General features: G+C 40.6%; 1 protein-coding gene across 1 annotated transcript in view; it reads left to right on the top strand.

Moving 5' to 3' along the window:
* Positions 1-26,827, top strand: part of LHFPL6 (LHFPL tetraspan subfamily member 6) — a 110,170-nt gene that overhangs the window by 25,634 nt on the left and 57,709 nt on the right. The window lies entirely within an intron of this gene.

Genomic DNA, 26,827 nt, shown 5'->3' with positions numbered 1-26,827 from the left:
GGGGTATTTTTTTTTTTACCATATGTCTTTTTTTATACTGAATCTTTCTTACCAAAGCTGGACATGCACTCTGCGAGTTTTTACTGCCCCCCTTCCATGCACTTGCATGCTTGGCTCAACTAAATGGGGAAAAAATAATAGACCAGGTCCAGACAATTTTGCGGATAAGAGAGGAGGAAATGCTGATATCTAACATTTCATGAGGAGGCTGCTGGCTATATACTGGGTTCAGGGGGCTGGCTATTTACTGAGGGGATGGCCATATACTGGGGACCATGGGCTGGCTATATACTAGGAACATGAGCTGTCTGGCTATATACTGGGGGGCAGGGGGCTGGCTAGCTATATGCTGGGGGACATGGGTTGCTGGCATTTTACTGGGAGGAAGGGCGCTGGCTTGCTATATCCTGGGGGGGGGGGGGGGGTCAGCTAGCTATATACTGTATAGTGAATAGCTTTATTCTGGGTGAAGGCTGTGACCAGTGCATTTCTCACCCTAGGCTTATATATTTAGGTACCTCAGCTTATACTCAGTTCTGCTTATTCTTGAATATATATATATATATATATATATATATATATATATATATACGTTATATTTTGTATATACATAAGCACTCGGAGCGACTGTATGGTATACTGTATGGGGCATGTATAAAATGTGCCTATATACAATCTTTTGTGTACAGGAGTGTGTTCCCCAACAGAAGTCAAGAGAAGAAAGAGTTGGGCATGTTGAACTCCCTTTATTCTGATTTGTAGCAGCTTTCTCCTCTCAGTGAATATACATGCACGCTTGAGTTTGGGGAGTCGTGAGGCACAGCTATGTAAGGTGTATGACTAATGTATTAGAGTGTCTGCTCCAAATGGTCTTTCCTATCTTTGCTTTTTAATAGAAAATTTTCACTTCTCTCCAGTCTTCATCTTTCCATAGACCCGTTTCTTAGTATCTGCGTCTATAAGGAGCTATTAGGGCTCAGTCATGTTTCCTCTAAGTGGCCTCTACGAGCCGCAGTAAAGAGTTGCTCAGATTCCATTCTTCTTTGTGATACAGATCAACATTGTCCAGAGAAAGCATAATCTAAACAGCATAGCACTTCCATTCTACGAGATCTGCTAAGAAAATCCCCGGCCTATGCTCATAACATAAGCATTCTTCTCTTCTGTACAAGATCCCACTCACATATGCACAGAGCACAATGCTGGCATACTCGCAGAAATCCTTCACTCCAGGCTTACATTTCACAGGGGGAGGCTGACAATATACTGATTTCATGTACAGGAGCTGCTTTAGGAAATCTGCTTGACATGCACATATTCAATGTGCTTTCTTTCATATATCAGCTCCTTCTTTTTTTTACTTTGTTTCTTTATGTATTATCTCCTTCCTTTGCAAGAACATTTTTATGTTGAGATGAGATCATTCTAGAGATGAGAACAAATCCGGGGTGTGTATGAATTTGATCTGAGGATAAAGGGGCTAGAGGTAATGGGACATGTGTAAGCAAAACTAGTGGACCTACCCTGCTCTGCCAGGGGGAGCCTCAGCATCACCCCAAGACATCATTTGTACTTGGTTCTGGGGCCAGCCAGTAGTGCTGAGCAACCATAGACCACCTCAATGCTAAGTGAGGAGCTAACAAAGGGTAAATACACTATTCTTTAAGTTCTAACACACTGGGGCACATTTACTTACTCCGTCCCCGAAGTTCACCGAAAGTGCATTGTCCGTCTCCAATGCACATTGCCGCGATTCACTAAGATCGTGCGTCCGATATCCTGCATGTGTCGCTTCCCCACTCAGGTCCAACAGAGTTCACTATCTTTTTAGTGGTGAATGTAAGTGCTTGGGCTTGTAACGCAATTTGAAAGTTAAATTCTGCACTCAGTCCGAATCAGTCGGACCGTCCGGCTACCTAACTTGTGATGCATGGAAGCCAGCGCAGCTGAGCCAAAAAACGATTGCGTGCGCCAAAATCCCACAGCAGACACTTGTTAAATACCTGTGCAAGCTGTGTAATCCCCAAAAAAGGCGAACAGTCCAACGAAAGTGAGCATCGTGGCCCTTATTAAATGAGCTCCACTGTCCTTTAGATCACTATCAGACTGGCTGGAATCTAACACCCTGTCCTTAAGAAAGGACATCAATATCAGATTGGTTTGGTTTTGAAGCCAAGTCATTAGAATTGGTCATCAATATCAGATTGGTTGGTTCTGACACCCTATCCTTAGGATAGCTCATCGATATCACATTATTTGGGGTCCTCCACCCTGTCCTTAGGGTAGGTCATTAAAATTGAATTGGTTTGGCTCTGAAAACCTGTCTTTTGGATAAGTCATCAATATCTTATTGCTTGGGGTCTAACACCCTATCCTTATAATAGCTTATCAATATCACATTGGGGTTTCACAATCTTTACTTACAATTGGTCATCAAAATTACATTGTCTGTTGTCCCCCAACCTATCCCTAGATCCTCAATATCAGATTTGTTTGGGTCTCCTGTCGTTTCCTAAGGATAGGTGATTAATAATAATAATCTTCATTTATATAGAGGCATCATATTTTGTAGCACTTTACAGATTCTGTGGAACATATACAAATAAGATAAGACATAACAAAGTAATAACAGTTATATGAAATAAAAGCAATGAGGACCTATCACAAGCTCTGACACCATGTTCTTAGGATAGATCATAAATAACATATTGGTTGGGGTCTCACACCCTGTCCTTAGGGTAGGTCATTGCAATCAAATAGGCAGTCCAGAGGAAAACCACCATGGCCAGAGCCTTATAATTCCTTTCCTTCTTCTTTAAATTACTCTCAGTTCTCTAAAATGTTTCCACCAGAATGTCTCATAGATTGCGTGTTCTAAAGGGAGTCTGTCAGCTCCCCAATTAATTAATTCCCACAGTGGGTAGTGGACGTATACAGTTCTACAACCAGACAACATACCTTTGTGTTCCTGGATAGAGGTGCCAGTGCCGAGAATATTAACATCAAGGCTTTATGGAAATGAGTTCTCGGATTCCAGGCCAGTTCTCAGGCTCTCCTCACTGAACCCTACTTTGTGCTGTTCCCTTAGTCTTGATTTATAGCTTCAATGCTCTTTCCAAAGCTCTTCCCCTGATTTTAGGTTTATTGGACCTGAATGTGGTTCATATAATGTACAGTCACTAACTCTAGTACACATAGAAGGTAAAACGCATTCATGGCCCTTTGTGATGGGCGATAGTGCAGAAGGTGTCATTAAATTGGATAATACAAATCAGGCTATAATGAAGAATTCCTGAACACCTGCCGGGCCAAGCACCACCTCTTAGACACTTGCCAACTAATTTCCATATTCATTTGCTCAGCGATTGGACCTTTGTTCACAGACACAAAGTTATACTTGTAAACTGTGTAAGGCACAGAATTATTTTACAAAGGAGAACTGAAATATTTGTGAATGCTAAAAGTGGCTTACATGAAAGCTCCCTGACACATCTAGTTCCTTCTGACCTCATAACTATCAGTACTTTATATAAAATGTCTGCTGACTTTGGCTGTTGTCATTATCTCATAAACCCCACTCGATGTCAGGGGAGCAATTTGTAACGTATCTGGTATATATCCCTTGCATATACAGTATAGGACTTGAGAAAAAGTATGAGATATTGAAATTTAACTTTTATTAACAACAAGTTAAAATGTAATGTGCACTTGTGCCTGTGAGGAATACAAGTCGCCTGCTACAAATATAAAAAGATGTGTGGTGGGGTTACCGAAACTCTCGTTAGAGCGCCGTCAAAATATTGGGAGATCTGGGACCACACTACCCTCACTCGGCTATTTGGATATTAAGTGCATTGCTCCACTGGGACATACCGGTACATTCACAGCCCCGGGGTCTCACAGCGTGAGGAGCCACTAACGTGTTTCTGCTGGTCCGTGGTATTATGTAGCGGGCCAGTTCTTCAGAGGTGTATGGAACAATAATATGGCCCATCTGTTCAACTATGAGACCATCCATATGAACCACTATGCTTGGCAGTTTTGGTAAACATGCTCTGTTGTTGTCAAACCATGTTGGGAGCACGCTTTTATTGGAGGTGGCCATATGTCCCGAAAGATATTCCTCGGTCAAACACAGATGCATTCTCAATAGAGAGCCAATGCCTGGCAACTTATCTGCCATCTATTAGTATGTTGGGGCCCCTAAGCTAAGCTATGTGTATTCCAAAGATTCCATGTTGGAAAGGCAATGGAGATTCACAGATTTCAGAACGTTTGGACCCCATCTACATGCACATTGTGCAAAGTGAATCTGAAGTCAGGACACATCACTTCAACGCACATGCACCCCGGTGTTCAGATGTTTACTAACCTGAGCTGTGCTCTGGGGGTGTGGAATAAGTTTGAGTCACCAGAACCCATCACCTTTACCACCTGGCATGTTGAAAATACAGTCACTGACACAGGCAAGGTAAGAAGGTTTGAGATCCTGAACCCCAGCTGCGTGAAGGTTCCCTTTAGGAACCAAAGAAATTGATTGCAATTCATCAGGTTTCATCCTCATAGACTATAATCTCTGATCTGATTATGTTATTGTTATATGTTATTTTACATCAGGGTAGAATTACTGCAGGGTATAATTTTACACTCTCGTACACAATGGATGGTCAGCTGAACCTGCCAAAATTTCCATAATTTACTGTCCCTCATCTTTAGAATTATCTACCTAATGGGCACAGTTGCATCCACACCTAGGTGCCTTTGGGGGGCAAAAAAGGTTTTATTTCTGATATAAAGAGTATGAAGGTATGTGTCAAGGATATCCCATGTCTCACATCTGTCAAATATAAAAAAAGGTTCTAATAGAAGTTCTAGTATTGTAGGTTTCTATTTTACTTCTGCTCTGTAAAGACCCTTACTCACTCTTGATTGTTATAATTACCGTATAACACTTTTTGTCCATATTTTCAAATCTTTTAAAAGATATTCAGCATTTCTTGCCGAAACTGTAGAGGTTGTAACGTCCTGGATTTTCTTACCCGGGTGGGGGAGGGGGTGCCTGTAGTTCAGCGACTAGATTAGCATTTTACATGCCTCTGGTTACATAATAAACATAATCTTGTTTTGAGGTGAAAAATAATCAGCGTCGTGTGAAATAATTCTGGATTGTAGCACGGATGAACTCGCCGCAAGGATAAGTCGCTAGTTGTCAAGACAATCATTAAGCTTTGTAGCATTGCTTTGGAGAGTAGCCTCCGGGTATTCTTCTCTACATGTAAGGAAAGAGGTATTCAGTCGTTAGGAGTCCATCTTGGTATTAGTTCTTGCCTTGTATATGGACAAGAATAATGCACTCAAATTAAGTGTTTTGGATCCAAGGCATTTTTAATGGCCATATTAGAAATTCTTCATTTTAGATAATGACTCAATAAGATAGTCGAAGAATTGGATGATAAGTTGATCACATAGGGTTATTATCCTGTGATCTATGGGGAAATCTCCCAACTAGGGGTCCGTTTCCTTACAGCACCACCACAGGGGAAATAAAGCATTACACATTCTGCACTGAAATCAATTTGCTTTTCATGTAATGGAAAGACTTGCCCCATCCTTAGAGGATGAGGAGCTCTTTGTAGTCACTCTTGGCTCTGACTAATAGATGAGAGCTTTGAACTGGCAACCACCTCTATTAAATAAGTATTCCCAAATGGGGTTAAGCCAAAGCGTTTTTTCCTGAAGATTAAAGGGGTTGACCATTCTATAACTAAATTACCACATTGCTGTCACGTGCTAAACATAATCCCTCAATGCCCCTTAAGTGCCTTGTCTGTCTTTCATCTTACTTTTCTTGGCTATACAGAGCCCATCTCTCATCAGTTTTCACCCCTTAGCACTTCAGAGTGGACAAAGTTTGAACCTCACTCTGTTCCCCTTGGTTCCCTCCCATTGTGACTCGATTGTCCTTTCTGCCTAAATCTTTGTGTGTGTTCTCAGAAAACAGATGGACTCCTGCGGATGCACCACAAATATAATATAATTCTATTCGATTTATCGCTGGGACGCCATGGGGAAGAGGAAAGTGAAGGGAGCAATGTCCAGTAGCGAGAGTGCATCCAAAGCAGATGTAGGCCAGGCCACTAGGGTTTGTAGTCACACAGAGGTACTGAGGCACTACTACAGAGAGAGGAAGCATGGAGAGACTACGGAATGGTAGGAGTTTTAACAGGAGGTAAAGGTATTGGAACATATGTGCAGACAACTCATTTTTTTATGGAATATACCCAATCCCTTTAAAGCCTCAACTGATTTCTTGTTTCTGAGATGAGATGAAAGTTTTTGATATGTTCCATGCATGTGTGAGGGTACATTGTTATTGAGCCAAATATAGGGGCTGTGACCACTCTTCCGCCGCCGTGCATCATCAGTAATGTGCAATCAATTCCTTCCTTGTCCTCTTATCACCCTTCCTTCAAATCTCTTCTGAATTCTGTCTTGCTAGCAGGACAGACAGAAACTCATTCTGTCATCAGATAACAATGAAGCTCTAAGGAGGCTTAGGGTGAGATGTATGTTTGCAGACAGGGAAGGAGGAAATGTGTTACATGATGGAGATGGTAAATCACATAATGGCCGGATACAGTGTTACCCTGGTTTACTTATATCTGCCAAGTTTGTTGAAAGTTGAGGTGCGTTTTTACAACAAATGGATTGATAATGTTGAAATTCGAATTACTTGGCCATTCTTTCCTGCAACATTTGCCTTCCCAGGAGAACCAGAACACCCTCAAACTCATGAGATGGTCATCTGTTCCCACCCAAATTCACAAGTTCAGCCAACATTCATCTATCGTGCTTGGCCAATTGGCCAAGTTTAGGAAGATTAATCCTTTTTCAAAATGAACTTTAGAATATTTACTTTAATGTTATCCAGCACTAATATTTATCTTTTGAACAAACTCCAGTGAAGGATACTATGGAAAAGGAAAACTTCTGGTTCATGTCTTATTAGAAACTAACATCTTGTCCCATAAAAATCGCACAATAAATTCATAGTTCATTAAAAAGTACAGCAATGTGTATTTCTGAAGGAAAATAAAATAACATCTGTTTGGTGATGGATACTCAATCCATGGTTGGTTTTCTACAACTGTTCAAGGGAACTGTTGCAACCAATCAGAGGCCTCAGTGGGGACCTCCATACAAAGGACACATCAGGTCTATGAACTCCTTTCATTACTCATTTTTCTGGTGCCGTTCTACTGCTTCCCATCACCCATTAAATTAGAAACGTAACTCTTACACCATCTATAGGGGGACATATATCCCCGACGGTCGTGTGAATGTACCCTAAATTCTAAGCTTTGCAGCTTGGGCAGTCAGCTGATATCTGGGGCTGTGAAATCCACAATCTTGGCTATGAACCCATAGAAATACATGAGCGGCGGTGAGTAGGGGACCTACCAGTATGGTCCCAATGACAATCAAACCAAAGCTTGTCTTAGCAAGGAAGCTAATCCTTAACGCTGACCATACCACACAAAGCAGATTTATACATATTGGCAGATTTAATATCCTGCATGATTTGTGAATTACTTTTCAATACGCCAATTTACAGATAAATACATTTTTCTCCATGTACCGTGTTATAATCCAAACTGTTATAATTAGTAATCATTTTTATTTTCCGGATTACAGGCAAGTAATAAGGGCGGCAGGAGATACCTATTAAAATTACAGAATATTTGTTACGGTCTTGAACATTTGTGATGGAGATTTAACTACGAGCGCTGGATAAATATTTTAGCTCTTCGTGTCAGGCAATAAATTTTCGCAGTGCCAAGGATTAGGGAAAGTTGCCATGCTTAGCTCCTCCACATCAGTGACGATGCTGAAAGCCTGCACCCCTGCAAGACACATTTTTAAATTCAATTTGGCTTTCTATGCCCCTGGCACTCAGCAGGTTTCATTAAATTTCACAGCAGTTAGTTTCAATTGCCTGTGTGGATACCTTTTTATCTACATTTAACTCCAGCGGAATCTCAGACGACGGCGCTTTGTGTGGAATTATTATGGAATAAGAATTCTGCTGTCCACTTAGAGTTAGTTTCTTGACTTGCAATTTTGAGATAATTTAGTCATGGAAGGGACTTAGTTAAATGACCAGTTAAGAAACGTATGCAGAAATAAAATAAATCTATAAAATAATCTTCATATATATTTGGTAGAAGATCTCAATGGTTCAATGATATCTACCATTAGTTTACTGATGGTAGATGTGTCCTGATAAGAAGTTCCTGAGGACTTCTTTTATAATAACTGTATATGCCACGATTGCGGAAATATAGGGGCTCATTTACTAAGAGTCGGGCTGTTCATTTTCGTCGGATTGTGCAATTTTTTCGGGGATAACACGGTGTGCACAGATATTTATCTATGCGCCGGGAATTTGGAGCTCACAATCCTCTTTTGGTGTGACCGCGCTGGCTTCCATGTGACACAAATTGGACAGCAACCCGTCGGACAAGCCGACTGATTCGGACTGAGCGCGGGATTTAAACTTCAAAATGTGTTGCAAAACAATGCACTTACATGCACCAGGAAGAAGAAGATGAACTCTGTCAGACCTGAGCGGGGAAGCGACACATACAGGTTATCGGGTGCATGATCTTAGTAAATCGACGCACAGTGCATTATTATCGGACAAAGCATTTTTGGTGAACTCCAGTAAAGTAATGAGCCCCATAGAGTTTTAAAAGTTATGCAAATTACCCTAGTGTGTCTGAGGGAGAGGCTATTTTAATTTATGAATTCCCCCCCCGATGCGCTGGCGGTCCCGCCCAATCTTGTTTCCCCCCACAGTGGCAGACCGATATATTAATAAATTAAAAAACAAAGCTTCTTGAGGCGCTCCTAAGGTAATTTGCATAACTTTTATAACTCTATATTTCCACAATCGCGGCTTATAGAGATATAATAAAAGAAGTCCTGAGGAGCTTCTCATTAGGGCACATCTACCATAGATAGATGTCTTTAAAGATTACCGCAGTATAGTGACTTGTGGTTGGTATTTTCCATTTGTTTAAAAACCCCTAAGGGGGTAGGATTTGGTAAAAAAAAATCATATACTGAGCTCACTAATGCTTCTGGTCTCACCCAAGGATTGGCTCAGACATTACATGTACTGTGTAGGTGATGTCATATGTTCTGTCTTAAGGGAACCCAAAGCCATCACTCTTGGCCAGTACTTATGCATATAAAACATTGAAACTATTGAAAATACAATGAGATAAAAGAAGTAGTGATATAATATGTAGATGGTGTCATTTTGGTTCATTGACCTGATCCATGATTCTGCCATAAGGAATATCAATAAAAGTACAGGCAGTCCCCTACTCAAGAATACCCGACTTACAGACAACCCCTAGTTATAAACGGACCTCTGGTAATTAGTAATTTACTGTACTTTAGCCCTAGGCTACAATACACACCTATAACAGTTATTAAAGGTGTCTGCAATTAAGCTTTATTGTTAATCCTGTTCCGATTACAATCAGAAATTGTCACAGAGACCAAAAAGAATTTGGTTGGGGTTACAATTATAAAGAATGCGATTCCGACTTGCATACAATTTCAACTTAAGAACAAACCTACAGAACCTATCCTGTACGTAGCCCAGGGACTGCCTGTACATGTATCCAAGTCAAGTGCGCTATAGTATAAAGTGTGAAATGATACAACAAGAAGTTCTACTTATGAACATAACAGGTCGATCGTTGGTCAATCACTGTGGTTGTTGTAGCTGAAACAAAGTGACATAGACTCCTCTCCACGATTAGAAACTAGGAAAGTTAGGAAATAATTCCTAAAATGGAGAGAATTAATACTTAAAAGTTGAACGCAAAATGTTGAGCCTCTTCCATGAATCTGAAGGAGGCTGCCGAAACTACCTCCAAATCAACTGACTGAAAACTATTAAGCTTGACAAGTGTCCGCACGAAGCGTCGCTGGGAGCTGAGGCTGTGAATGTACCTGCTGTTATCCAGTCACCCGTGGGTAAGATGTGTCCGCAACTCAGGGCTTTTCCAAATTAGGAACGTGGGATTTCTCCTTTCATTTACGAGAAGGTCATGGAGAGCATTTTCGATGATATGATCTTAAAGCCAAAAAAAATAGAACTAGTCCAAGTTTGTTTCCATTACAGTGATTGTACGAGACAAGTTACCGTATATAGTACCCTATAATACAAGAAACTATGCAGGGTTAAAGATGTGTCTGTTAAATCAATCATAAACTAGAACTTCTTCCAGGGCCCCCTCAAGGAAAACACATTGTAACGTTTGTCCTCTGGAATTTAATAGGAATCTATTGTCTTCTACAGACAATCTTCAGCATCTTCATTCCAAATAGGCAGTGCCCGGGTTAGGTACAAGATAGGTTCCTTGAGTTTGTACTTAAGTTGAATTTGTATGTAAGTCGAAACTGTACAGTTTATAATTATAGCTCCAGACAGAATTTTCTTTTTTTTGCCCCAGTGACAATTGGATTTTCTAAAATTTAGCTGTAATGGGACCAAGGATTATCGATAAAGCTTCATTACAGACACCTTACAGCTGTACAGCATCTAGAGAGCTTCACCAGAGGTTACAGTGGGCAGAGGGGTCTTTAACTAGGCGTCATCTGTAAGTCGGGTGTCCTTAAGTAGGGGACCGCCAATATATAGTTATAAATTCTATAGGATTAATCTAATAGAATATTACCTTTTATTTGGAAGATACTGAAGGTTATCTAATGTAACTGTAATTTTATGTATGTTTTATCAAGTTTTGGCACATTATATCCTATTATGGATCGTACTTGAGTATGAATATGATTAATTCCAATGGAGACGAGTGGACCTCATTGATGCTGTTTTGAATAGCCGCATGCTATTACCTGTATGAAAACCCCAAATATGTTACCACTACATCACCAGGAATAGACAGGAATTATTCTGTGTCTGGAGACAAGTTAAGCAAGTTAAAGTGTTCCATTCACTTCTATGCGGCTGTGCAACATCACCATCCTGGTGGCTGCATTAAAGTGAGTAGGATTTCTGTTACTGTCCTGCATGAGGGAAGGATATGGGGAATACTTATTGTAGAGAGTTCTGGACACTTCACAATAAAGGAACAACCTTTATTTTATATTGTAACGATGGATTACAACTTTTTTTTCAAGCCTATTCACTCCACATTTCAATTGGCATGGGTATGTTTGAGGCTGCCTAGCACTGATAATGTTCATATTGTACATGTAATAGTATCATAGTAAATAAGGTTAGAAAAAGACATCAGTCGTTCAAATCCAATCTATTAAATCATACCACGTCGATCTAGATGAAGACAAAAACTCTGCACTACCGATACCAATTGTCCCAAATCGGGGAAAATTTCCTGCCCGACCCCTAATATTGTGGGCACAATAACTAAGTGTACCAACAGAAACTACTTATAACAAGATTTATTCCCATACGAAGTGATCTTATTGCTCTCCGAAAGGCATCCAGGCCTCTCTTGAACATGTACATGGAGTCCGCCATAACAACCTCCTGCGGTGGAGATTTCTGTAGTCTCCGTGCTCTTACAGTAAAGAATCCCTGTCTGTATGCCCAAACCTACTGCTGCACAAGCTATAAATGGGAGAATAAACCATGAAATGATCAAGTAAAATATAAATATCTATTCATAGTCATCATATTCCACAGCGCTTTACAGACCATGGGGCACATGTACAAATGAGAAAAAGGCAAAACATGGTACAATGGGATACTAGAAATGTGGACCCTACTCACAAGAGCTTATACCCTGTATAGTAATTCTGCTACATTAGTTTTCCAGTCTGCTTCTTGTTTCCCTGGGATGCATATTTTTCGCAGCATCCTTTCTTCTTTTGTTCACTGTCCCCCGAGAACGAGAATGTTGTGTTATACATTGGATACATTTCCTTCTTTGACTAGCGGAGAGACCTAGAGATCCATATGTCACCATAAAACATCTTGCAGTCCAGACGTCTCGGACAGCATTCCTCGGGAGAAGGTTACAAGGACGCGGGAGCACAGGTGCTTTCATCATTAGGCCATTTGTTTCCTTTGTACCACCTCTTATGGGGCTCATAAAATTCAGATCTGTTACAGGAACACAATTCTTCCATTATGTCGCACAGTAGGCCTCCTTTTAATATTGATAGCTCAGTAGTGGCTTGTAGCAATCTTAGAACTTGATTAAAATTGACCAATATTGTTCAGTGTCATTTATAAGAAAGTGGCTGGTACCAAGGAGTATTTCCTACCGTTATGACAAATGAAAGAAGACTCTTAAAGGGGTTTACCCGGTAAGATAGGGCGTAACTTGCTTATTGAAGGGGGTCTCAGTCATGAGACCCCCACAGATCACGAGAAAGGGTGTCCGATGCGGTCCCCTGGATGAGTGGAGCAGACGGCCGTGCATGTCCCTTCTGCTTTATTAATCTCTATGGAGCTGACCGTGATCGCCATATCCTGTGGAAAACCCCTTTAAAGACTATATAAACAACAGAATGGAATGCACTAATTTAAGGGGGTTTGGAAAAAGTTTGCTTAAAATCATTAGACTGGAAGAGTAAAAGTGTCCTTTTAATGGAGCATTGGTTCATATGGTTGACCAACATAATCGCATAGATGTTAGCAGAGTACTGGACAAGCACGCGCACCAAAGCTTTGGTTATATGGGGTACTAATGATCACTGTGTTCAGACCATCAGCAACCAGAGAGGAGCAGCGATATGGAAAGACCCCTATAAAATGTATAATTATTGAGTGAAAGTGATGAGTGAATCATTCAAGTTTCGATTCGCTGAAACTTCACCAAAGTTGTGAATCAAATCGGTCCGCACTGGTGCTGCCTCAGTTCTAAAATTTGGTATATAATCCCCTCTAGTCCTGGTGCTTGATAAATTGATTTATAAATTACCCCAAAATGTTCTTTATTACGGTTAGCATCAGTCTAATAATAATAATAATAATATTATTATTTTTTTATTTATACTTTTATTTATAAAGCACACACAGATTACACAGCGCTGCACAGAGCTTGTCACATCATCAGTTCCTGTCCCCACTGGGGCTCACAATCTAATCAACCTACCAGTATGTTTTGGAGTGTGGGAGGAAACCCGAGGATACGGAGGAAACCCACACAAACACAGAGAGAACATACAAACTCTGTGCAGATGTTGACCTGGATGCAACTTGACCCCAGCACCGCAAGGCTGTAGTGCTAACCACTGAGCCACCATGCTGCCCATAAGGCCTCATGCACACATAACCCCAGAGTAGCACACTGATAGTTGGTGGGGGGGTCAGAGTTCCTCAACCCTCCCCTCTCCATAGAAAGCCAAGCAACCAATTTTTACGGTGAGATGAACAGATAATGGCCACAATTACGGTTGGGTGCATGAGGTTAACCCTAATCTTAATTCTAATCCTATCGCTTAACCCAAACCTTAGTGAAAAAAATTTGCAGTGCTTTCAGTAATCCATTGGGCAGGTTATATACGTATAAAGGACCATCTTCCTGCTTTCATAGTCTGTGAACTCATTTCCAGTCATTTCACACATATAAAGGGTTCTCCAGCAATTTGCTGACCGCAGCTCATACTATCACTATGCGGAAATTGCTGTCATTTTTGCAAACACTTCTATGCTATTTCCCACTGATAAACATCACTGTAGAGTAAATGTTTGATTTATAGGGACATCTTAACAAATTCCAACTTATTGAAGCACTTTTGGAAGCGTGGAAGGAGAAATTATTTTCCTTTGCTCCCAATATTCTGCTTATCAGCTGCGGCTGCTGCAGTACATCGCTGTGTGCGGCTGATAGAAGGCAGTGCGTCTGGGATGAGCTGTTAATCTGTGGGATATAACCTTCCTTAGCATTTAGATGAAGTAATCTTATTGACACATGGTGGTTTACTGCACTAAAATGTATCATTTGTCTGTGCCCCCAAGAGACCGGCGGAGCTGTCATGTGAACTGATCATTAATAACGGGAAACAATTGGAGGCGCATTAGGAGACACACTGACATACCGCTCTCCATCATACCTACATTCATTCCAGTTAAAGGGGTTTTCACTGACTTTCATATTGATGGTCTATCCTTAGGAGTCTGGCGGCGGACCCCCCTCCCGTCTTCTGTATGTTTTCTGATTCTGTCACTTATTACCGATGTTAAGTCCTGATGGCTGTTGTTGTGTTCTGTACTACACCTCTCTCACCTTATTGGTCAATCATTATTAAATGACAGTGGCTCATTGGTTAGCATTACAGCCTTGCAGCGCTGGGGACCTGGGTCAACATCTGCTAAGAGTGTGTATGTTCTCTCTGTATTTGTGTGGGTTTCCTCCCACACTCCAAAACATATTGGAAGGTTGATTAGATTATGAGCCCCATTGGGGACTGGGAATTGGCAAGTTCAGTGCAGCGCTGCCTAATCTGTGTGCGCTATATAAATAAAGGAATTATTATTTTATATTATCCTATGTGTATAGATTTCTCTTGCTATTATGGAAACTCATTAATCCACATACACGTCCACTTATCTTTCCTGTCATGCTCCCCCTGCTCTCTCCCTCTGCCTTTGTAATCTATTAATCCAGGAAGTGCAGCGGGAGGGGAGACCTGCTCTGCTCATTGTAACAGCCTGTGAAGAAACAGCACTGAGGGGCTCTGGAAATACACCTAAGAGCCCTTCAGGCTCGTTAGAATAATTATAAATGTTGATTTTAGAAGGAGGGCATGGATAACAAATAAATGTAGATTACCGCAGTCACAGTGTCTGGATCTATGAGTAAGTGCCCCTGGTTAATCATGCTGGATTTGTTAGATTTCCTTTAAACATGTCTCACAGCCATACTGTTATTCACGTAAATGTTTGTGAAACGATTTACAAAGTAGGTGGGACTTTGTTAAAATGTCCGTAAAATTCTATTCTGTTCCATTTTGGGGGTTTAAAATGTGGTGCAAATATAATGCTCATTTTAGGAGGTATGATTATATGTTCAGCGAATTCAAAAAAGATTGGTCCAAGCTCCGTAATCAAAAATAGTAACTCCTTTTACATATCAAAATACAGTGACATGACTATCCATACTAAGAACCTGATGCGTTTCGGCCAAAAGAGAAATCACATGCCCTTGGTCAGCTATGACTAAGAGCATGTGATTTCTCTTTTGTTCATTGTTAATTAACAAAAATTGTTAATCTTTGTTCCCTTGTCATTCCAAAATTTTTAAAATCCATCTGTCACAGGGACCGTTAAATGTACTAAATATGTCTGTTCTGACTTACATACAAATTCAACTTGAGGGAACCTGTCGTCAGGTGCTGCTTTTTTGGCTCTCCCGTGTTACCATAGATAATAGAATACGCATGGCACATTGCCAAAGGGATTTTATTTTATACTAAAATTGTCTTTTTTTCCGAAACAAAAAAGATAAGTTAGATCAAAGTTTACCTTTTTGAATACAGAGCTGTGTCCCTAGTCCCATGGGAGTGGCCAGTGAGGAGTGCCCCCCCCCAACCTTGGGAAACGGCTCTGTTATGCAATGATTACAATAAAAAAAAACCTCCCATGCCCCCCATATCCTTTCTCCCTGTGGCTTCCTCCTTTGGAAGTCATACATGTCTGCTTCATTGGCCACTCCCATAATAATTCTTTATTTATATAGCGCACACTGATTACACAGCGTGCCAAATTGGTCCCTGTCCCCATGGGGCTCACAATCTAAACAACCTAACAGTATGTTTTGGAGTGTGGGAGGAAACCGGAGTACCCAGAGGAAGCCCACGCAAACACAGAGCGAACATACAAACTCTTTGCAGATGTTGACCTGGGTGGGATTCGAACCCAGGACCTCAGAACTGCAAGGCAGAAGTGCTACTTACTCAATTTATCATTTTTTGTAAAAAGACAGTTTTACTATAAACACTCTTTGGCAATGTGTACACTAATCTCTATGGGGACATGTGGGAGCGAGAAAGGACTCCTGATGACAGGTTCCCTTTAAGATCAAATCTACAGAACCTGATACTTAACTCAAAGGTTGTCTGTATTCTGCCCAATTGACTCCAATTGAATAACTATTATTACCCTTGGCTTGTTGGTGAGGACAAATGTCTTTAGCACATTGGTATCCACAAACCTGTAAAAATTGTGGGAATAAATCTATTGTATTATATATTGGACACAATTATTCGATACAAAAAAATTAATCCCACAAAACACAAGAACGCAAATAGTCTTAAAGCTGAGATGTTGGGAGCCAAAGAAATGCCTAAGCATTTGGTCCTATGCGGAGTTTGGTCCTATGTGGAGTTAACAGACCTGAAAGGACTTGATATATTGCAGCCGCTGCCTCTGAATAACCTCTAAAAAGTAACTTTTTAGACAAATAGCATCTGGAAATATTTTAATATCCGTAAAGCTGTAAAATAGATATCATAGAATTGCTCTGATTTATGGCCAGTTGGAAAAATATTGCAGTTGCAATCACAAATTGTCTGATTCTGTAATATGTTCCATATTCATATCTTCTTCTCTAGAAAAAATAAAAAAATCACATTCCTTGCAGATGAGATCAGATCTTGATTCCATCAACATTTTTAATCAGACCTTGTAATATTTTTCCAGATGTCTTCCACATTGCGGATTTCTCTGGTTTATTTCTGAAAATGGAATTGTATCGTCTTAAGAAAAGATATTCGGTAAATCTGAGGATTCATATCTTTTAGCCAAGAACAAAGATTTCTTTGTAACTATAGAGTGTATTTATTTCCATCCTTTATGCTACATAAGTCCACAATATGAACAGTATTGAAGGTCGTCTTCTTTGGAATCACCAGTTTAGTCATGGCTCCCAAAACAGTTTTACAAATCGGTGTCACACACGGGGGTGTGGGAGAGTCTCTTAGTTCTAGAGTCTGAGGACTCCTTGGACACCACAGGGGATGACGGTACTAGCCGCAAACTGGGATTGGAATTTAAGTGGCCCCTGGTCTTCACCAGATCCTGCTGCAAAGTGGGATGGTCTTGCTGCGCCGGGAAGCCACCAGGTCGTTCCATGGGTGCGACTAGGCCCGCGGTGGCAGCCAAGGTAGGGACACAGGGAAGACAGGACCTCGGAAAGGCAGGACCTCAGGATGGCCACCGGGATACAGGACCGCCACAGGAACACAGGACCACGTGAATACCACAGGAACACGGGAAACACGAAGGCATCTGGAAATGCACAGGAAACACGGAGGTGCCTGGAAACGCTCAGGAGGCTTTCACTTCAGTAGAATGACTTGAAGGGGATGCTGGGAACCACCGGGCTATATAGGAGCCTGGAAGTAGCCAGCGCCAATGAGGAGGATGCTGGCCCTTTAAGTTCCTGGAGAGTCGGTGCGCACCCTAGCAGCGGGAGTGCGCGGCCTAACCAGGAAGCAAGCCCGCGGCCTGGATGGGACCGCGGCGGAGCCATCAGGAGCTGGGAGAGGTAAGTTCGGACCCACGGGAGCAGGGACCACAGATGAGGGCAAGGGTGCACCCGGGATCATGGGTGTAACCGGGACAATCGGATTAAAGCCGTGGATTAAGAATCTTCAGCGTATCATTGCCGCCAATCCTAAATGCGCAATTAAAAAGGTGTATATATTGTATATGCTCCACCTACCCTTCTGCAACCCTTGTGCCAACTCCAAAAATTGCATAGCTCAGAGTACCATCTATGGCATGAAAATTAGGATTTATTTTTATATCATTACTTCTTCATTGGAGAAATTCGGCAAAAAAACATAAAGATCAAAATTGGCAGCCAATTTTTGAAAAAAAAAAAATAGCAAAATTCTCATCGTCTTGCCTGCTGCTGTATTTCACAGCACTTTTCTCCAATTGGATCTGAACTGCTCCAACTACAGATTTCCAATGTTTTAGTTCAGTTCATTTTTATTTTACTAGGAAACACTTGTGTGTGATAAAAGCCTTGGCGGGGGGTCTGAAACCCAAAGCGATCTCAGGTTTCGTCAACTTCTTTTGGTTTCAGTAGGCAGATGGCTACACATGTACATTCTTCTCTCCATAAAGACACAGCCTAGACGCCCATTGATTCTTCACTGTGGAATGTTCACTACTTGTAAACTTGTAGGCGGTTCTCTCACTTCATCAGAATATTTGCTTAAAATCTATTTTGACAAACCAAAATTCATTCACATAATTTAGCATAATTTGCTCCAAATGTATTGTTTAGCAATTTTTGGGCATCTTTGAATCCAACCGTTTCTGACCATCTTTTCATTATTTTCCATTGTATTACCAATCCCTCGATATATTGATAGGACAAATCCTGTTATGGTATACATGATATAAATTCATCTGCATACTTTTTTTACTTTTGTTTAATATTTGGTCTACCATACTGATACCTCAATAAACTGGGATATGTCACAGCTGTTACCCACAGGGGGAAATTTAGTATTCCTTTTCTGCTAGTTTTCTGACAGACAAGATATGTATAAAGCCCAATTTTCGATAGTTTTTTTGGAATTCTGCTACTTTGGGTGTGGCAGGGCTGGGATCGAGATGTAAATGGGAAGGACAGGTGTTCGACTTAGGAGGCCTTTTTGTATAACCACCCTGCAGAACACTTTTCAGGGGGGAGTAAAGACTGTTGTCTTAAACTGCCGTTATAAGAAATTCCACCCCAATGTGTCCTCATTCCTTACATCACAACACATTCCTCCAAGAATCTGAGACATTTTATTTTGAAGGTAGGTGCCATGTGATCGGTACGTGTATGATGGCTCTCTAAGTTGGAGATGGATCTCCTTTTGGATTTCACTTTCCATGTTGCATTATAGGAAGAGAGAAACCTGAATCCATATGGAGACAGATTCATCAAATGATGGATACAAATGGTCTCTTCTCAGTTCATGGAGATTCTTTGAATGTGATGGGGTCTGTTGAGTTTCTGATATGGAGCATTTTTTTTTATCCTTTATTTGTTTTATTGAATTGGGACTACCAGAATAATAATAATAATTTTTTATTTATATAGCGCACACAGATTATGCAGCGCTGCACAAAGCCAAATCTGTCCCTGTCTCCATGGGGCTCACAATCTAATCAACCTACCAGTATGTTTTGGAGTGTGGGAGGAAACCGGAGTACCCGGAGGAAACCCATGCAAATGCAGAGAGAACATACAAACTCTTTGCAGATGTTGACCTGGGTGGGATTCAAACCCAGGACCCCAGCGCTGCCACCGTGCCGCCTAACATCCAAACCTAACTAGCCTGTAAGTTTTGGAATAAAAAGAATCACTTTTTTATTGGAGTGCTGCTTCTATGGACTATTTTGTGCATACCCTATGTAGGTTGTGCTTACAATTATTATTAGATGTTATTACATTATTAGTCTAAGCATCAAATATGTGGTTCAGGGTCTTACAGAGTCTTGTCCTTTTTTTTAGCCTCATTCCACCAGGAGTGAGCACACAGCTAAATCCCACCATAACCCCCCTAGAAAATGTTGAAGAAAAAAATCAGAAGAAAAGAAAAATGGGTATCTAGGCAACAAGATGCTTAAAACAAACTAGTCTGAATAAACATGTTAAAATGGAAAATAAAATAAATGTAAAACTCCCTGCCCACTCTTCAACATCTTATCCAGCCAACCGATGCCAGATGGATTGCTAAATATATTTTCATGGCTACAATATGTGTTAATATCTCGTGATTTAGTATCCTGAATTCATAAAAGGCCTGGGAAGTATTTTGAAAATATTTTTTCATTATGGAGATATGTCATAAATTATGAATGACCTTTTACGCATTCTGTTCACTTTGTTTTTTTTCTTCTGAGCACATTTCCAAGAAAAAATCCCATGAAATATGAATGTGGATAGAAAATTGATGGGAACAGTAAGAGCCCTAGATTTACTTTCCATATATTTTTCATTATTACAAAAAAAATCAATGGTTTTAAGATGTTGTAGATAACTTGCATGCTGCATTTAGGGAAATTCTTTTGAAGGAAGTCCATCAGCAACAGGATGGCCTGGACATCGGACTGGTAGGCTCTGCCTTTTGTTGCCAATGAGGCTTAGTGTGAATGTCTTGTGGTTGGCGCCACCATGATATAGTCCTGGATGACCAGGCAGGGAAACTGTACTCCAAGGGGGCACTCTGGCAGAGCCTCTCAAGCCAGGAACGAGGCAGACACTGGCAGTCATGCCTGAAGTGGTGTTGGGCATCAGGAAGCTCTAAGAACTGAGCTTTTCCAGTGTTGCCAACATTACACTTGGCTCATTTGCATATTCGAAACAGAGAGTAATCAACTGGAATTAACAATTGTTAAAAAGGTGATTATGAGTCTATAAGTTACTTCTTTATTAATCATTTTAATGGCAAAAGACACCATTTAAAGGAAATCAACCATCAAAATCATGATAAACCAGGGGCACTTACTCATAGATCCAGATACAGTGACTGTTAATGAGTCAGACCCCGAATTGATAACTTTTGAGTCACAACTTCCAGTTCTTACAATTTTTCTGTAATAATGTATTTAGAAAAAAGAGTATGTGTTAATTTTTAATAATTTAAACACCATGGTGTTCTCCCCGCCCATCCTGTGTGCCAGATATATCAGGAGGCTCCGGTCATCTGATGTATCCGGCAGACTGCTGTGCCTGTTGGAATTGCATTGTGCTTTAATCTGCACCCTTTCAGAGCTCCTCCCAATCTTCTCCTGGGTACGCCCCCTTCACACCCCTCCACACCCAATTGGCATGGAGGTGGCATAAAGGAGGAAATTACCACAATTCCTGGTGTTGCGCTAGGAATTGCGATTATTTCAGGGTTTGTATGCCAGAAAACTGATCTACAAGCTCTGATAAGTATTCCCCTATATGTATGAATGTATCAAAGTATGTGAAAGTATGTGTGCTATTCACGCCAGGTGCAGAGATATGATGTGTGCCAAGTCACTTCAGAATAACACCTGCTCCGGGAATGGATCAGCTTTATTTAGGGGCTGAGGCTTTTAGGAGACTTCTGCTTCTTTTATAACTTTTTGACACCTGTCTAAATTTTTCATAAAACCCATAAACACCATAGGTAGCGTGTCTGATAATCAGATGCAGTTACCGCCCCTTACTAGGTTTACATTCCAACGTTCTTTCCAAGTAATTAACAAGACATGGGCCCACATTTACTAAGGCCCTTGGTTCAGTTTTCTGTCGGACTTTGCACGTTCTTTCTAGTGCAAACTGCTTGTACATGTATGTAAGAAGTGTCCATGCCACATTTGTGTCGCACATGACTCATCTGTTTCGTGGCTGCACTATTCCTGACTATTCTACACATAAAGGGGCGTTCCAGTGCACAGTCAGGCCTTGCGCCACATTTATCATGCCGAGTCCGACACAAGTGTGTCGCACACCACATGTTAAGGTGCACCGGAAACAAGTTGGTGACTCTTTTGGAGCAATGCAGGGAGCGCCAGATTCATGAAGAGCGTGCACCACAAATCCTGAATCAGGCTCCCCCTGGACACTACACAGGCAACTGCACCTTGTTCACTGTTTTTGATAAATGTGGGCCACGGATTAGTGGAAAGATAAGAAATATCTATAAAGTATCAGTCCATACAGTACAGATCAGTAATATGGCCACCATAGGATCTTATAAACCCTTACTGTACTATATATTTTTGTGCCTTTGATTCTTCATGAGACTTCCTTCTTTTGAATTTTGTAAGAATCAGCGAGAATTCAATTGTACGCTGGTCCATCACATACCGTACTGCAGTAGTATTCAACTTTGGGAGCATTGCTTATATGGAGTAATACGGCACCTTATGGATGTACCATATGGTAGTAGAAGGAGTGCAGACTCCTCTGTAATACAGACCCATAGGGAATCTATTACTAACACAACTGTATTGCGGACTCAGCTCTTTGTCAGCAGCTAATGTATAGAAAAAGCAACTTCTAGGTTTCTTTAAAGATTTTTTTTTTGTGTAAATGTATAAGAATTTTGTAACTAAAGTGATCACATGATGAATGGCTGATATTGTGAGCTGGAATCTTCACTCTTACGTAAGAATATAATGGATGTGTTCATTAGCGCTTTGTTATGTGTCTCCATCCGCCTATAAATCAATGTAATAGACAGAGCTGTCTGCGTCCCTGATATGGATGGTTCACCATTCCTGACCAGCTGACCTAGTCTGTCACCGCCATTGATTTCATATAACTTGTACAAATACAGGCACTGGGGGATTATATAGTATGATTGGCCCAGGGCGCTGCTCTTGCCGGTGGCCCCCCGCTCCTCATGTTTGTTTCATGTCTGATCGCCCCTGTAGGACATGATTCTTTGATGTTTGAATTACTTGTCATTATACACAGTAACCCTGATGCATGAAGTAACAGTAATCCTGCTTATAACCGCGGGCATAAAATATTAAATATAGGACGTACATATCGGCATTTATAGTTTTATACTTACAACTTACAAGATCATGGAAATCTGTTTTATTTTTTACAGCTCAGAAAATTTGTATATTAGTCTGATAAAATATTATAAAAGATTATAGAGTGGAGTAAAGGATTAGTCCTAAAAAGGACTATCCTTACAAACGTTAGAGGCCCCTACCACTGGATCTACCTTAATAGATAGATCCGTGGTGGTAGGTTTCCTTTAAGACAAGAACAAATATTACAAAACTACAGCGATCAGGAGACAAGAGTGGCGTAGTGGCAAATTGCCAAATCACGAAAAAACACCAAGTTAACAAATATTCCTAAAAAATATGTTTAATGTGAAAATGTGGTTGGAAAATTATCCTATTTTTCCATAGTAACCACTCAGTGTAGTCTTTATTTCATACATTTCTCCTGAAAATTGAAAGCTGTGCTGTTATTGGTTGCAATTCTTTAAAGAAAGTTTTTAAAGAAATTGCTCATTCCCCTTGAGTAGTTATAGATGGCTGGTCTGAGTAGTTGTGTTACTGTGTATATTACAGCACGTACATTCGTAGCCGGAGCACAATACATCACTTATAGCCACTGAGACGGCCCCTGCAATGCCGGTCTGTATGTCCTCATCTCCTTTTACATAATGTAATGAGTTTTAATAGTAAAAGCTGTTTATTGCCTGTAGTCGTGTACAATAGATTCACATGTGTCCAATTATGAACAGTTTGACCATTTCTTTGAATATTGGTCACACTATGCTCCGGCGCCACATGCTGTTTCATTTTCTCGTCTACCCCTGGCGGAATGAAAGCGGCCAACATTACATTACATAAAAATGCTGACTCCAGGACCAGTCAGGTATAAAAGCTCCTCTAATAAAAGCCGCCTTATGAATGCATCTTTGTAACAGGTTTTAATTAACTTAATGGCGGCCGTACAGCATCGCGCAGCGTGCATCTGCTTCATGAGGAGTTATTGCTTTTGTCTTGTCCCCCCGTAAACATGTTGATAGCATTTTGGTTATGAGGACATTTCAGTCATGGAGAACATTAAAAGAGCGCTGCTTTGTTTGCGTGCCAGTTATCTGACAGCGTGTCAGCGGTGCGGGCTCATTTGACACTCCTGTTTCGTTATAACCGTACAATTAGCCTCCTTCTGTAATGTATTGTGACATTTCTATGCAGACACCTGCACTGGCAGACATATGTTGTTTCGCGCAGAGAACGCGCTGGTATACATGTCTGTCAGACTTAGTATGATGGAGCTGTCAAGGTTTCGCTGTTACATTATACAATCTAACTTCCTTATAGAAAAGGGGTTTAACCAAGTTTGCATGTTACACCCGATCCATAAGAGTCCAATTGCTTGGACCCCGGCGATTAGAAGAACCGACCCACAGCAATCCGGAAAACGGATGGAGATTTTAGAGTGTTGTGGTCGTCAATTTCCGTCACTCATATTCTATTGAATGGAGCGGTAGGACACATGCTCCACCTGCTGCTCAACCCAATAAGTTCCTGTTATCCAGATCACTGGGGGTCCCAGCAGTCAGTCCTATCACTAATCAGCTTGTGGATATAGGAGAACATGCAAACTTGGGAAGACCCCTTACACCTATATATAACAATTCCAACATATCCCATAGGCATCTACACTACGATTAATTTGTTTCCAAATTCGACAACTTTCTTTTTTTCCTAATTACATTTTATTGAAAAAAGAAACTTTTTTATAATAAAACATTATAATAAAACATAAACCACAGGAGCAAAACAGATGTCATTGTACAGAGGATTATGACATTAAAAATATCAAGGATTATCAATCGAATCTAACAAATATATATAACAATAATCAAAAGCACACAGGAGAGGAAGAAAAGCTAACCTAGACCAAGACAAAGGTTCCGACACCTTTCCACAACACACTTTTTGCTGTGATCATGTCCGCTTTTGATTATGCAGTGATTCACAGCAGCTAGGTCTCTACCCACCAGCTCAGGGAGAACTGAAAATCACACATAGGGGAGAAAAACCTGCAAGAATATTAAAATGAATGTCAGAGAATGTTATTTGTCATATACATCCTGGAGTCTACCACCTCCACTAATCTCTGTCCACATTCTCATTCCAAATAATATGATAATGAGGCAGTTAGTGTACTGAGATTGTGTCCTAAGCACCCAAAGGAGTGCTGGGACGTAGCTTCTCTCCATTAGACAAGCAGGAGATTTGTCTCTGGGACATCACTTAAAGATAGAAATTATTTAGGCAGGAACAGAAGTGTTCCTGGTGCGGGGGAACGATTTGGTGTGCACCAACTACCTCATTAGCATATGGATTAAAATGGGAGTTTTTCTGAAATTTAATAATTGACAGAAAAAGAAATATATTTTTTGAAATCGGTATATTCATTGGGTATATTCTTTGTATACTACCTAACTGTGAGGTGGAATGCTATATCTTATGTACTATTATACCCTAGTTAGGTAATGGTTAGGCACTGGAGCATATCACCTCAATAGTGAAAATAGTGCAGATATAGCATTCACAAAGATACCAAAGATATCCCACCTAACCTGTGTTGGAGAATAATCAGAGGTTTCTTGTATTTTTTTGATTAGATGTTTTGTGCTAGACATCTTCTTCTATGTTTGTGGACCCCTCGGAACAATATATTATACTGACTTATTATAAAACTACCAAGTAGGTGATATAAGAGCTAAGGATAGGGTTAAAGACACATGCCTTCTGGATTTAATATTATTCTGTGTCTGAAGAATGTGGGACATACTTAGAATTCTTGGATCATTTTGTTGCCATTTAGTTGCTGTAATTTTTTTCTTCGAGCTGAGCCCTGGCAGATTTCCGTCTCATACGACAAAGCATTCGGGTGGCATTCCTGACAAGTAGACCATCATTGTTCCTGAGATGTCCCTATGGACAGCCATTTATTGCTCGGTTTCTTCCTACAATAACTGCGACGCACACTGAATCTACTTTTCATTTCTCAATGTTCTTCTATTTCCACCCATCACAGCAGGAGACCTCCATCACAACACACAGCGAGAGAGATCTTTGCTTTATTGGAGGGTGGGGTGTGACTTCTCGGTGGGATTCTTTCTGTAGAGCACTGTAATCATATCTCACTCCTACGGTATTGCTTGTTTCTTTAATATCTATCAATATCATTTTATCTGGCAGTAAAAGAATACAGTTTATGTTGCTATTGCTCTTCATATTTTATTTTTTCAGTATACAGAAGGCATTTAAACTCTGCCATAATAAAGAATTGACTGTAATCTACCATGATACTGAGGCCCAAGTTGTCCAATCTGTAAAGATGTGGGGATATAAAAACATAACTTACTTTAAAGATTTGGTGGGAAGATTCCTTTAGATTATTCCAGATAGACCATTTGATGAGCTCTTTTAATGTTTTTATTAGCCATAGAATAAAGCGAGGCTACCTCCTCATTTACCATTGGACGAATGTTGGTTCAGTCAACATTACAGTTGTCCAATGGGCATCCCTCTGTACGTACTCAGTCCAGTCAAGAACAAATATAGTGGGGATAGGATCTAACAAAAAATCAAGTATGGCCAAGTGTTATGTAGGTGGACATTAGGAAAGCCCAAAAAGGCATCAGCAGCAGATTTGTAGTGATATCGGCTACTTATCTCCTGGTGTTTACTATAAGTAAGAACACACTGGTGACCCAATGTACTTTGTGAGATTTTGTGAAAAATTAAGTCAGCTGATATTATTAATCTTTGTACAGCAAAGAGAACATATTTGAGCAGAAGACCTACTACCTAAACTAGAAGATGTATAAATACAGTGTACTAAAACCAACCTAAAGATCAGGGAAAGTTTGCAGCCGGTTTCAGTAGGGTTGAGATCAGAGGGCTGAGTGTCACCTATCCCTTCAATCCCCATGGGAAAGGACTGGCTGTGCCACCAGTTGGGGTCAGGGATTGGACCTGCTCTATAATTTGTGGGGAGGCTCAGTCACGGTGCAGTTATACATGTTGTGTTGGGGCCATGAACTGGACGCAGTTTGCACGGCCAAAAAAACTGACTGTGTGCATGTAGCTTTACTAGGATATTGATAGGTCCTATGTTCTAAGTAATCCCAGAGCAATTGTGCAAGGATTAGATTGTTTTCATATCGATTTTTTTCCATCCCAGCATAATACCCAGATTACCCATAATAGATATTATTATCTATTATGTATACACTACAGTACTATCACATGATGACCACAAGCGGCACCCAATTGACCCTG

The sequence above is a fragment of the Engystomops pustulosus genome, chromosome 2, assembly GCF_040894005.1.
Source record: "Engystomops pustulosus chromosome 2, aEngPut4.maternal, whole genome shotgun sequence".
NCBI lineage: Eukaryota > Metazoa > Chordata > Amphibia > Anura > Leptodactylidae > Engystomops > Engystomops pustulosus.
Note: the sequence above shows the minus strand (reverse complement) of the source record. Positions and strands in the feature narration are given on the sequence as shown.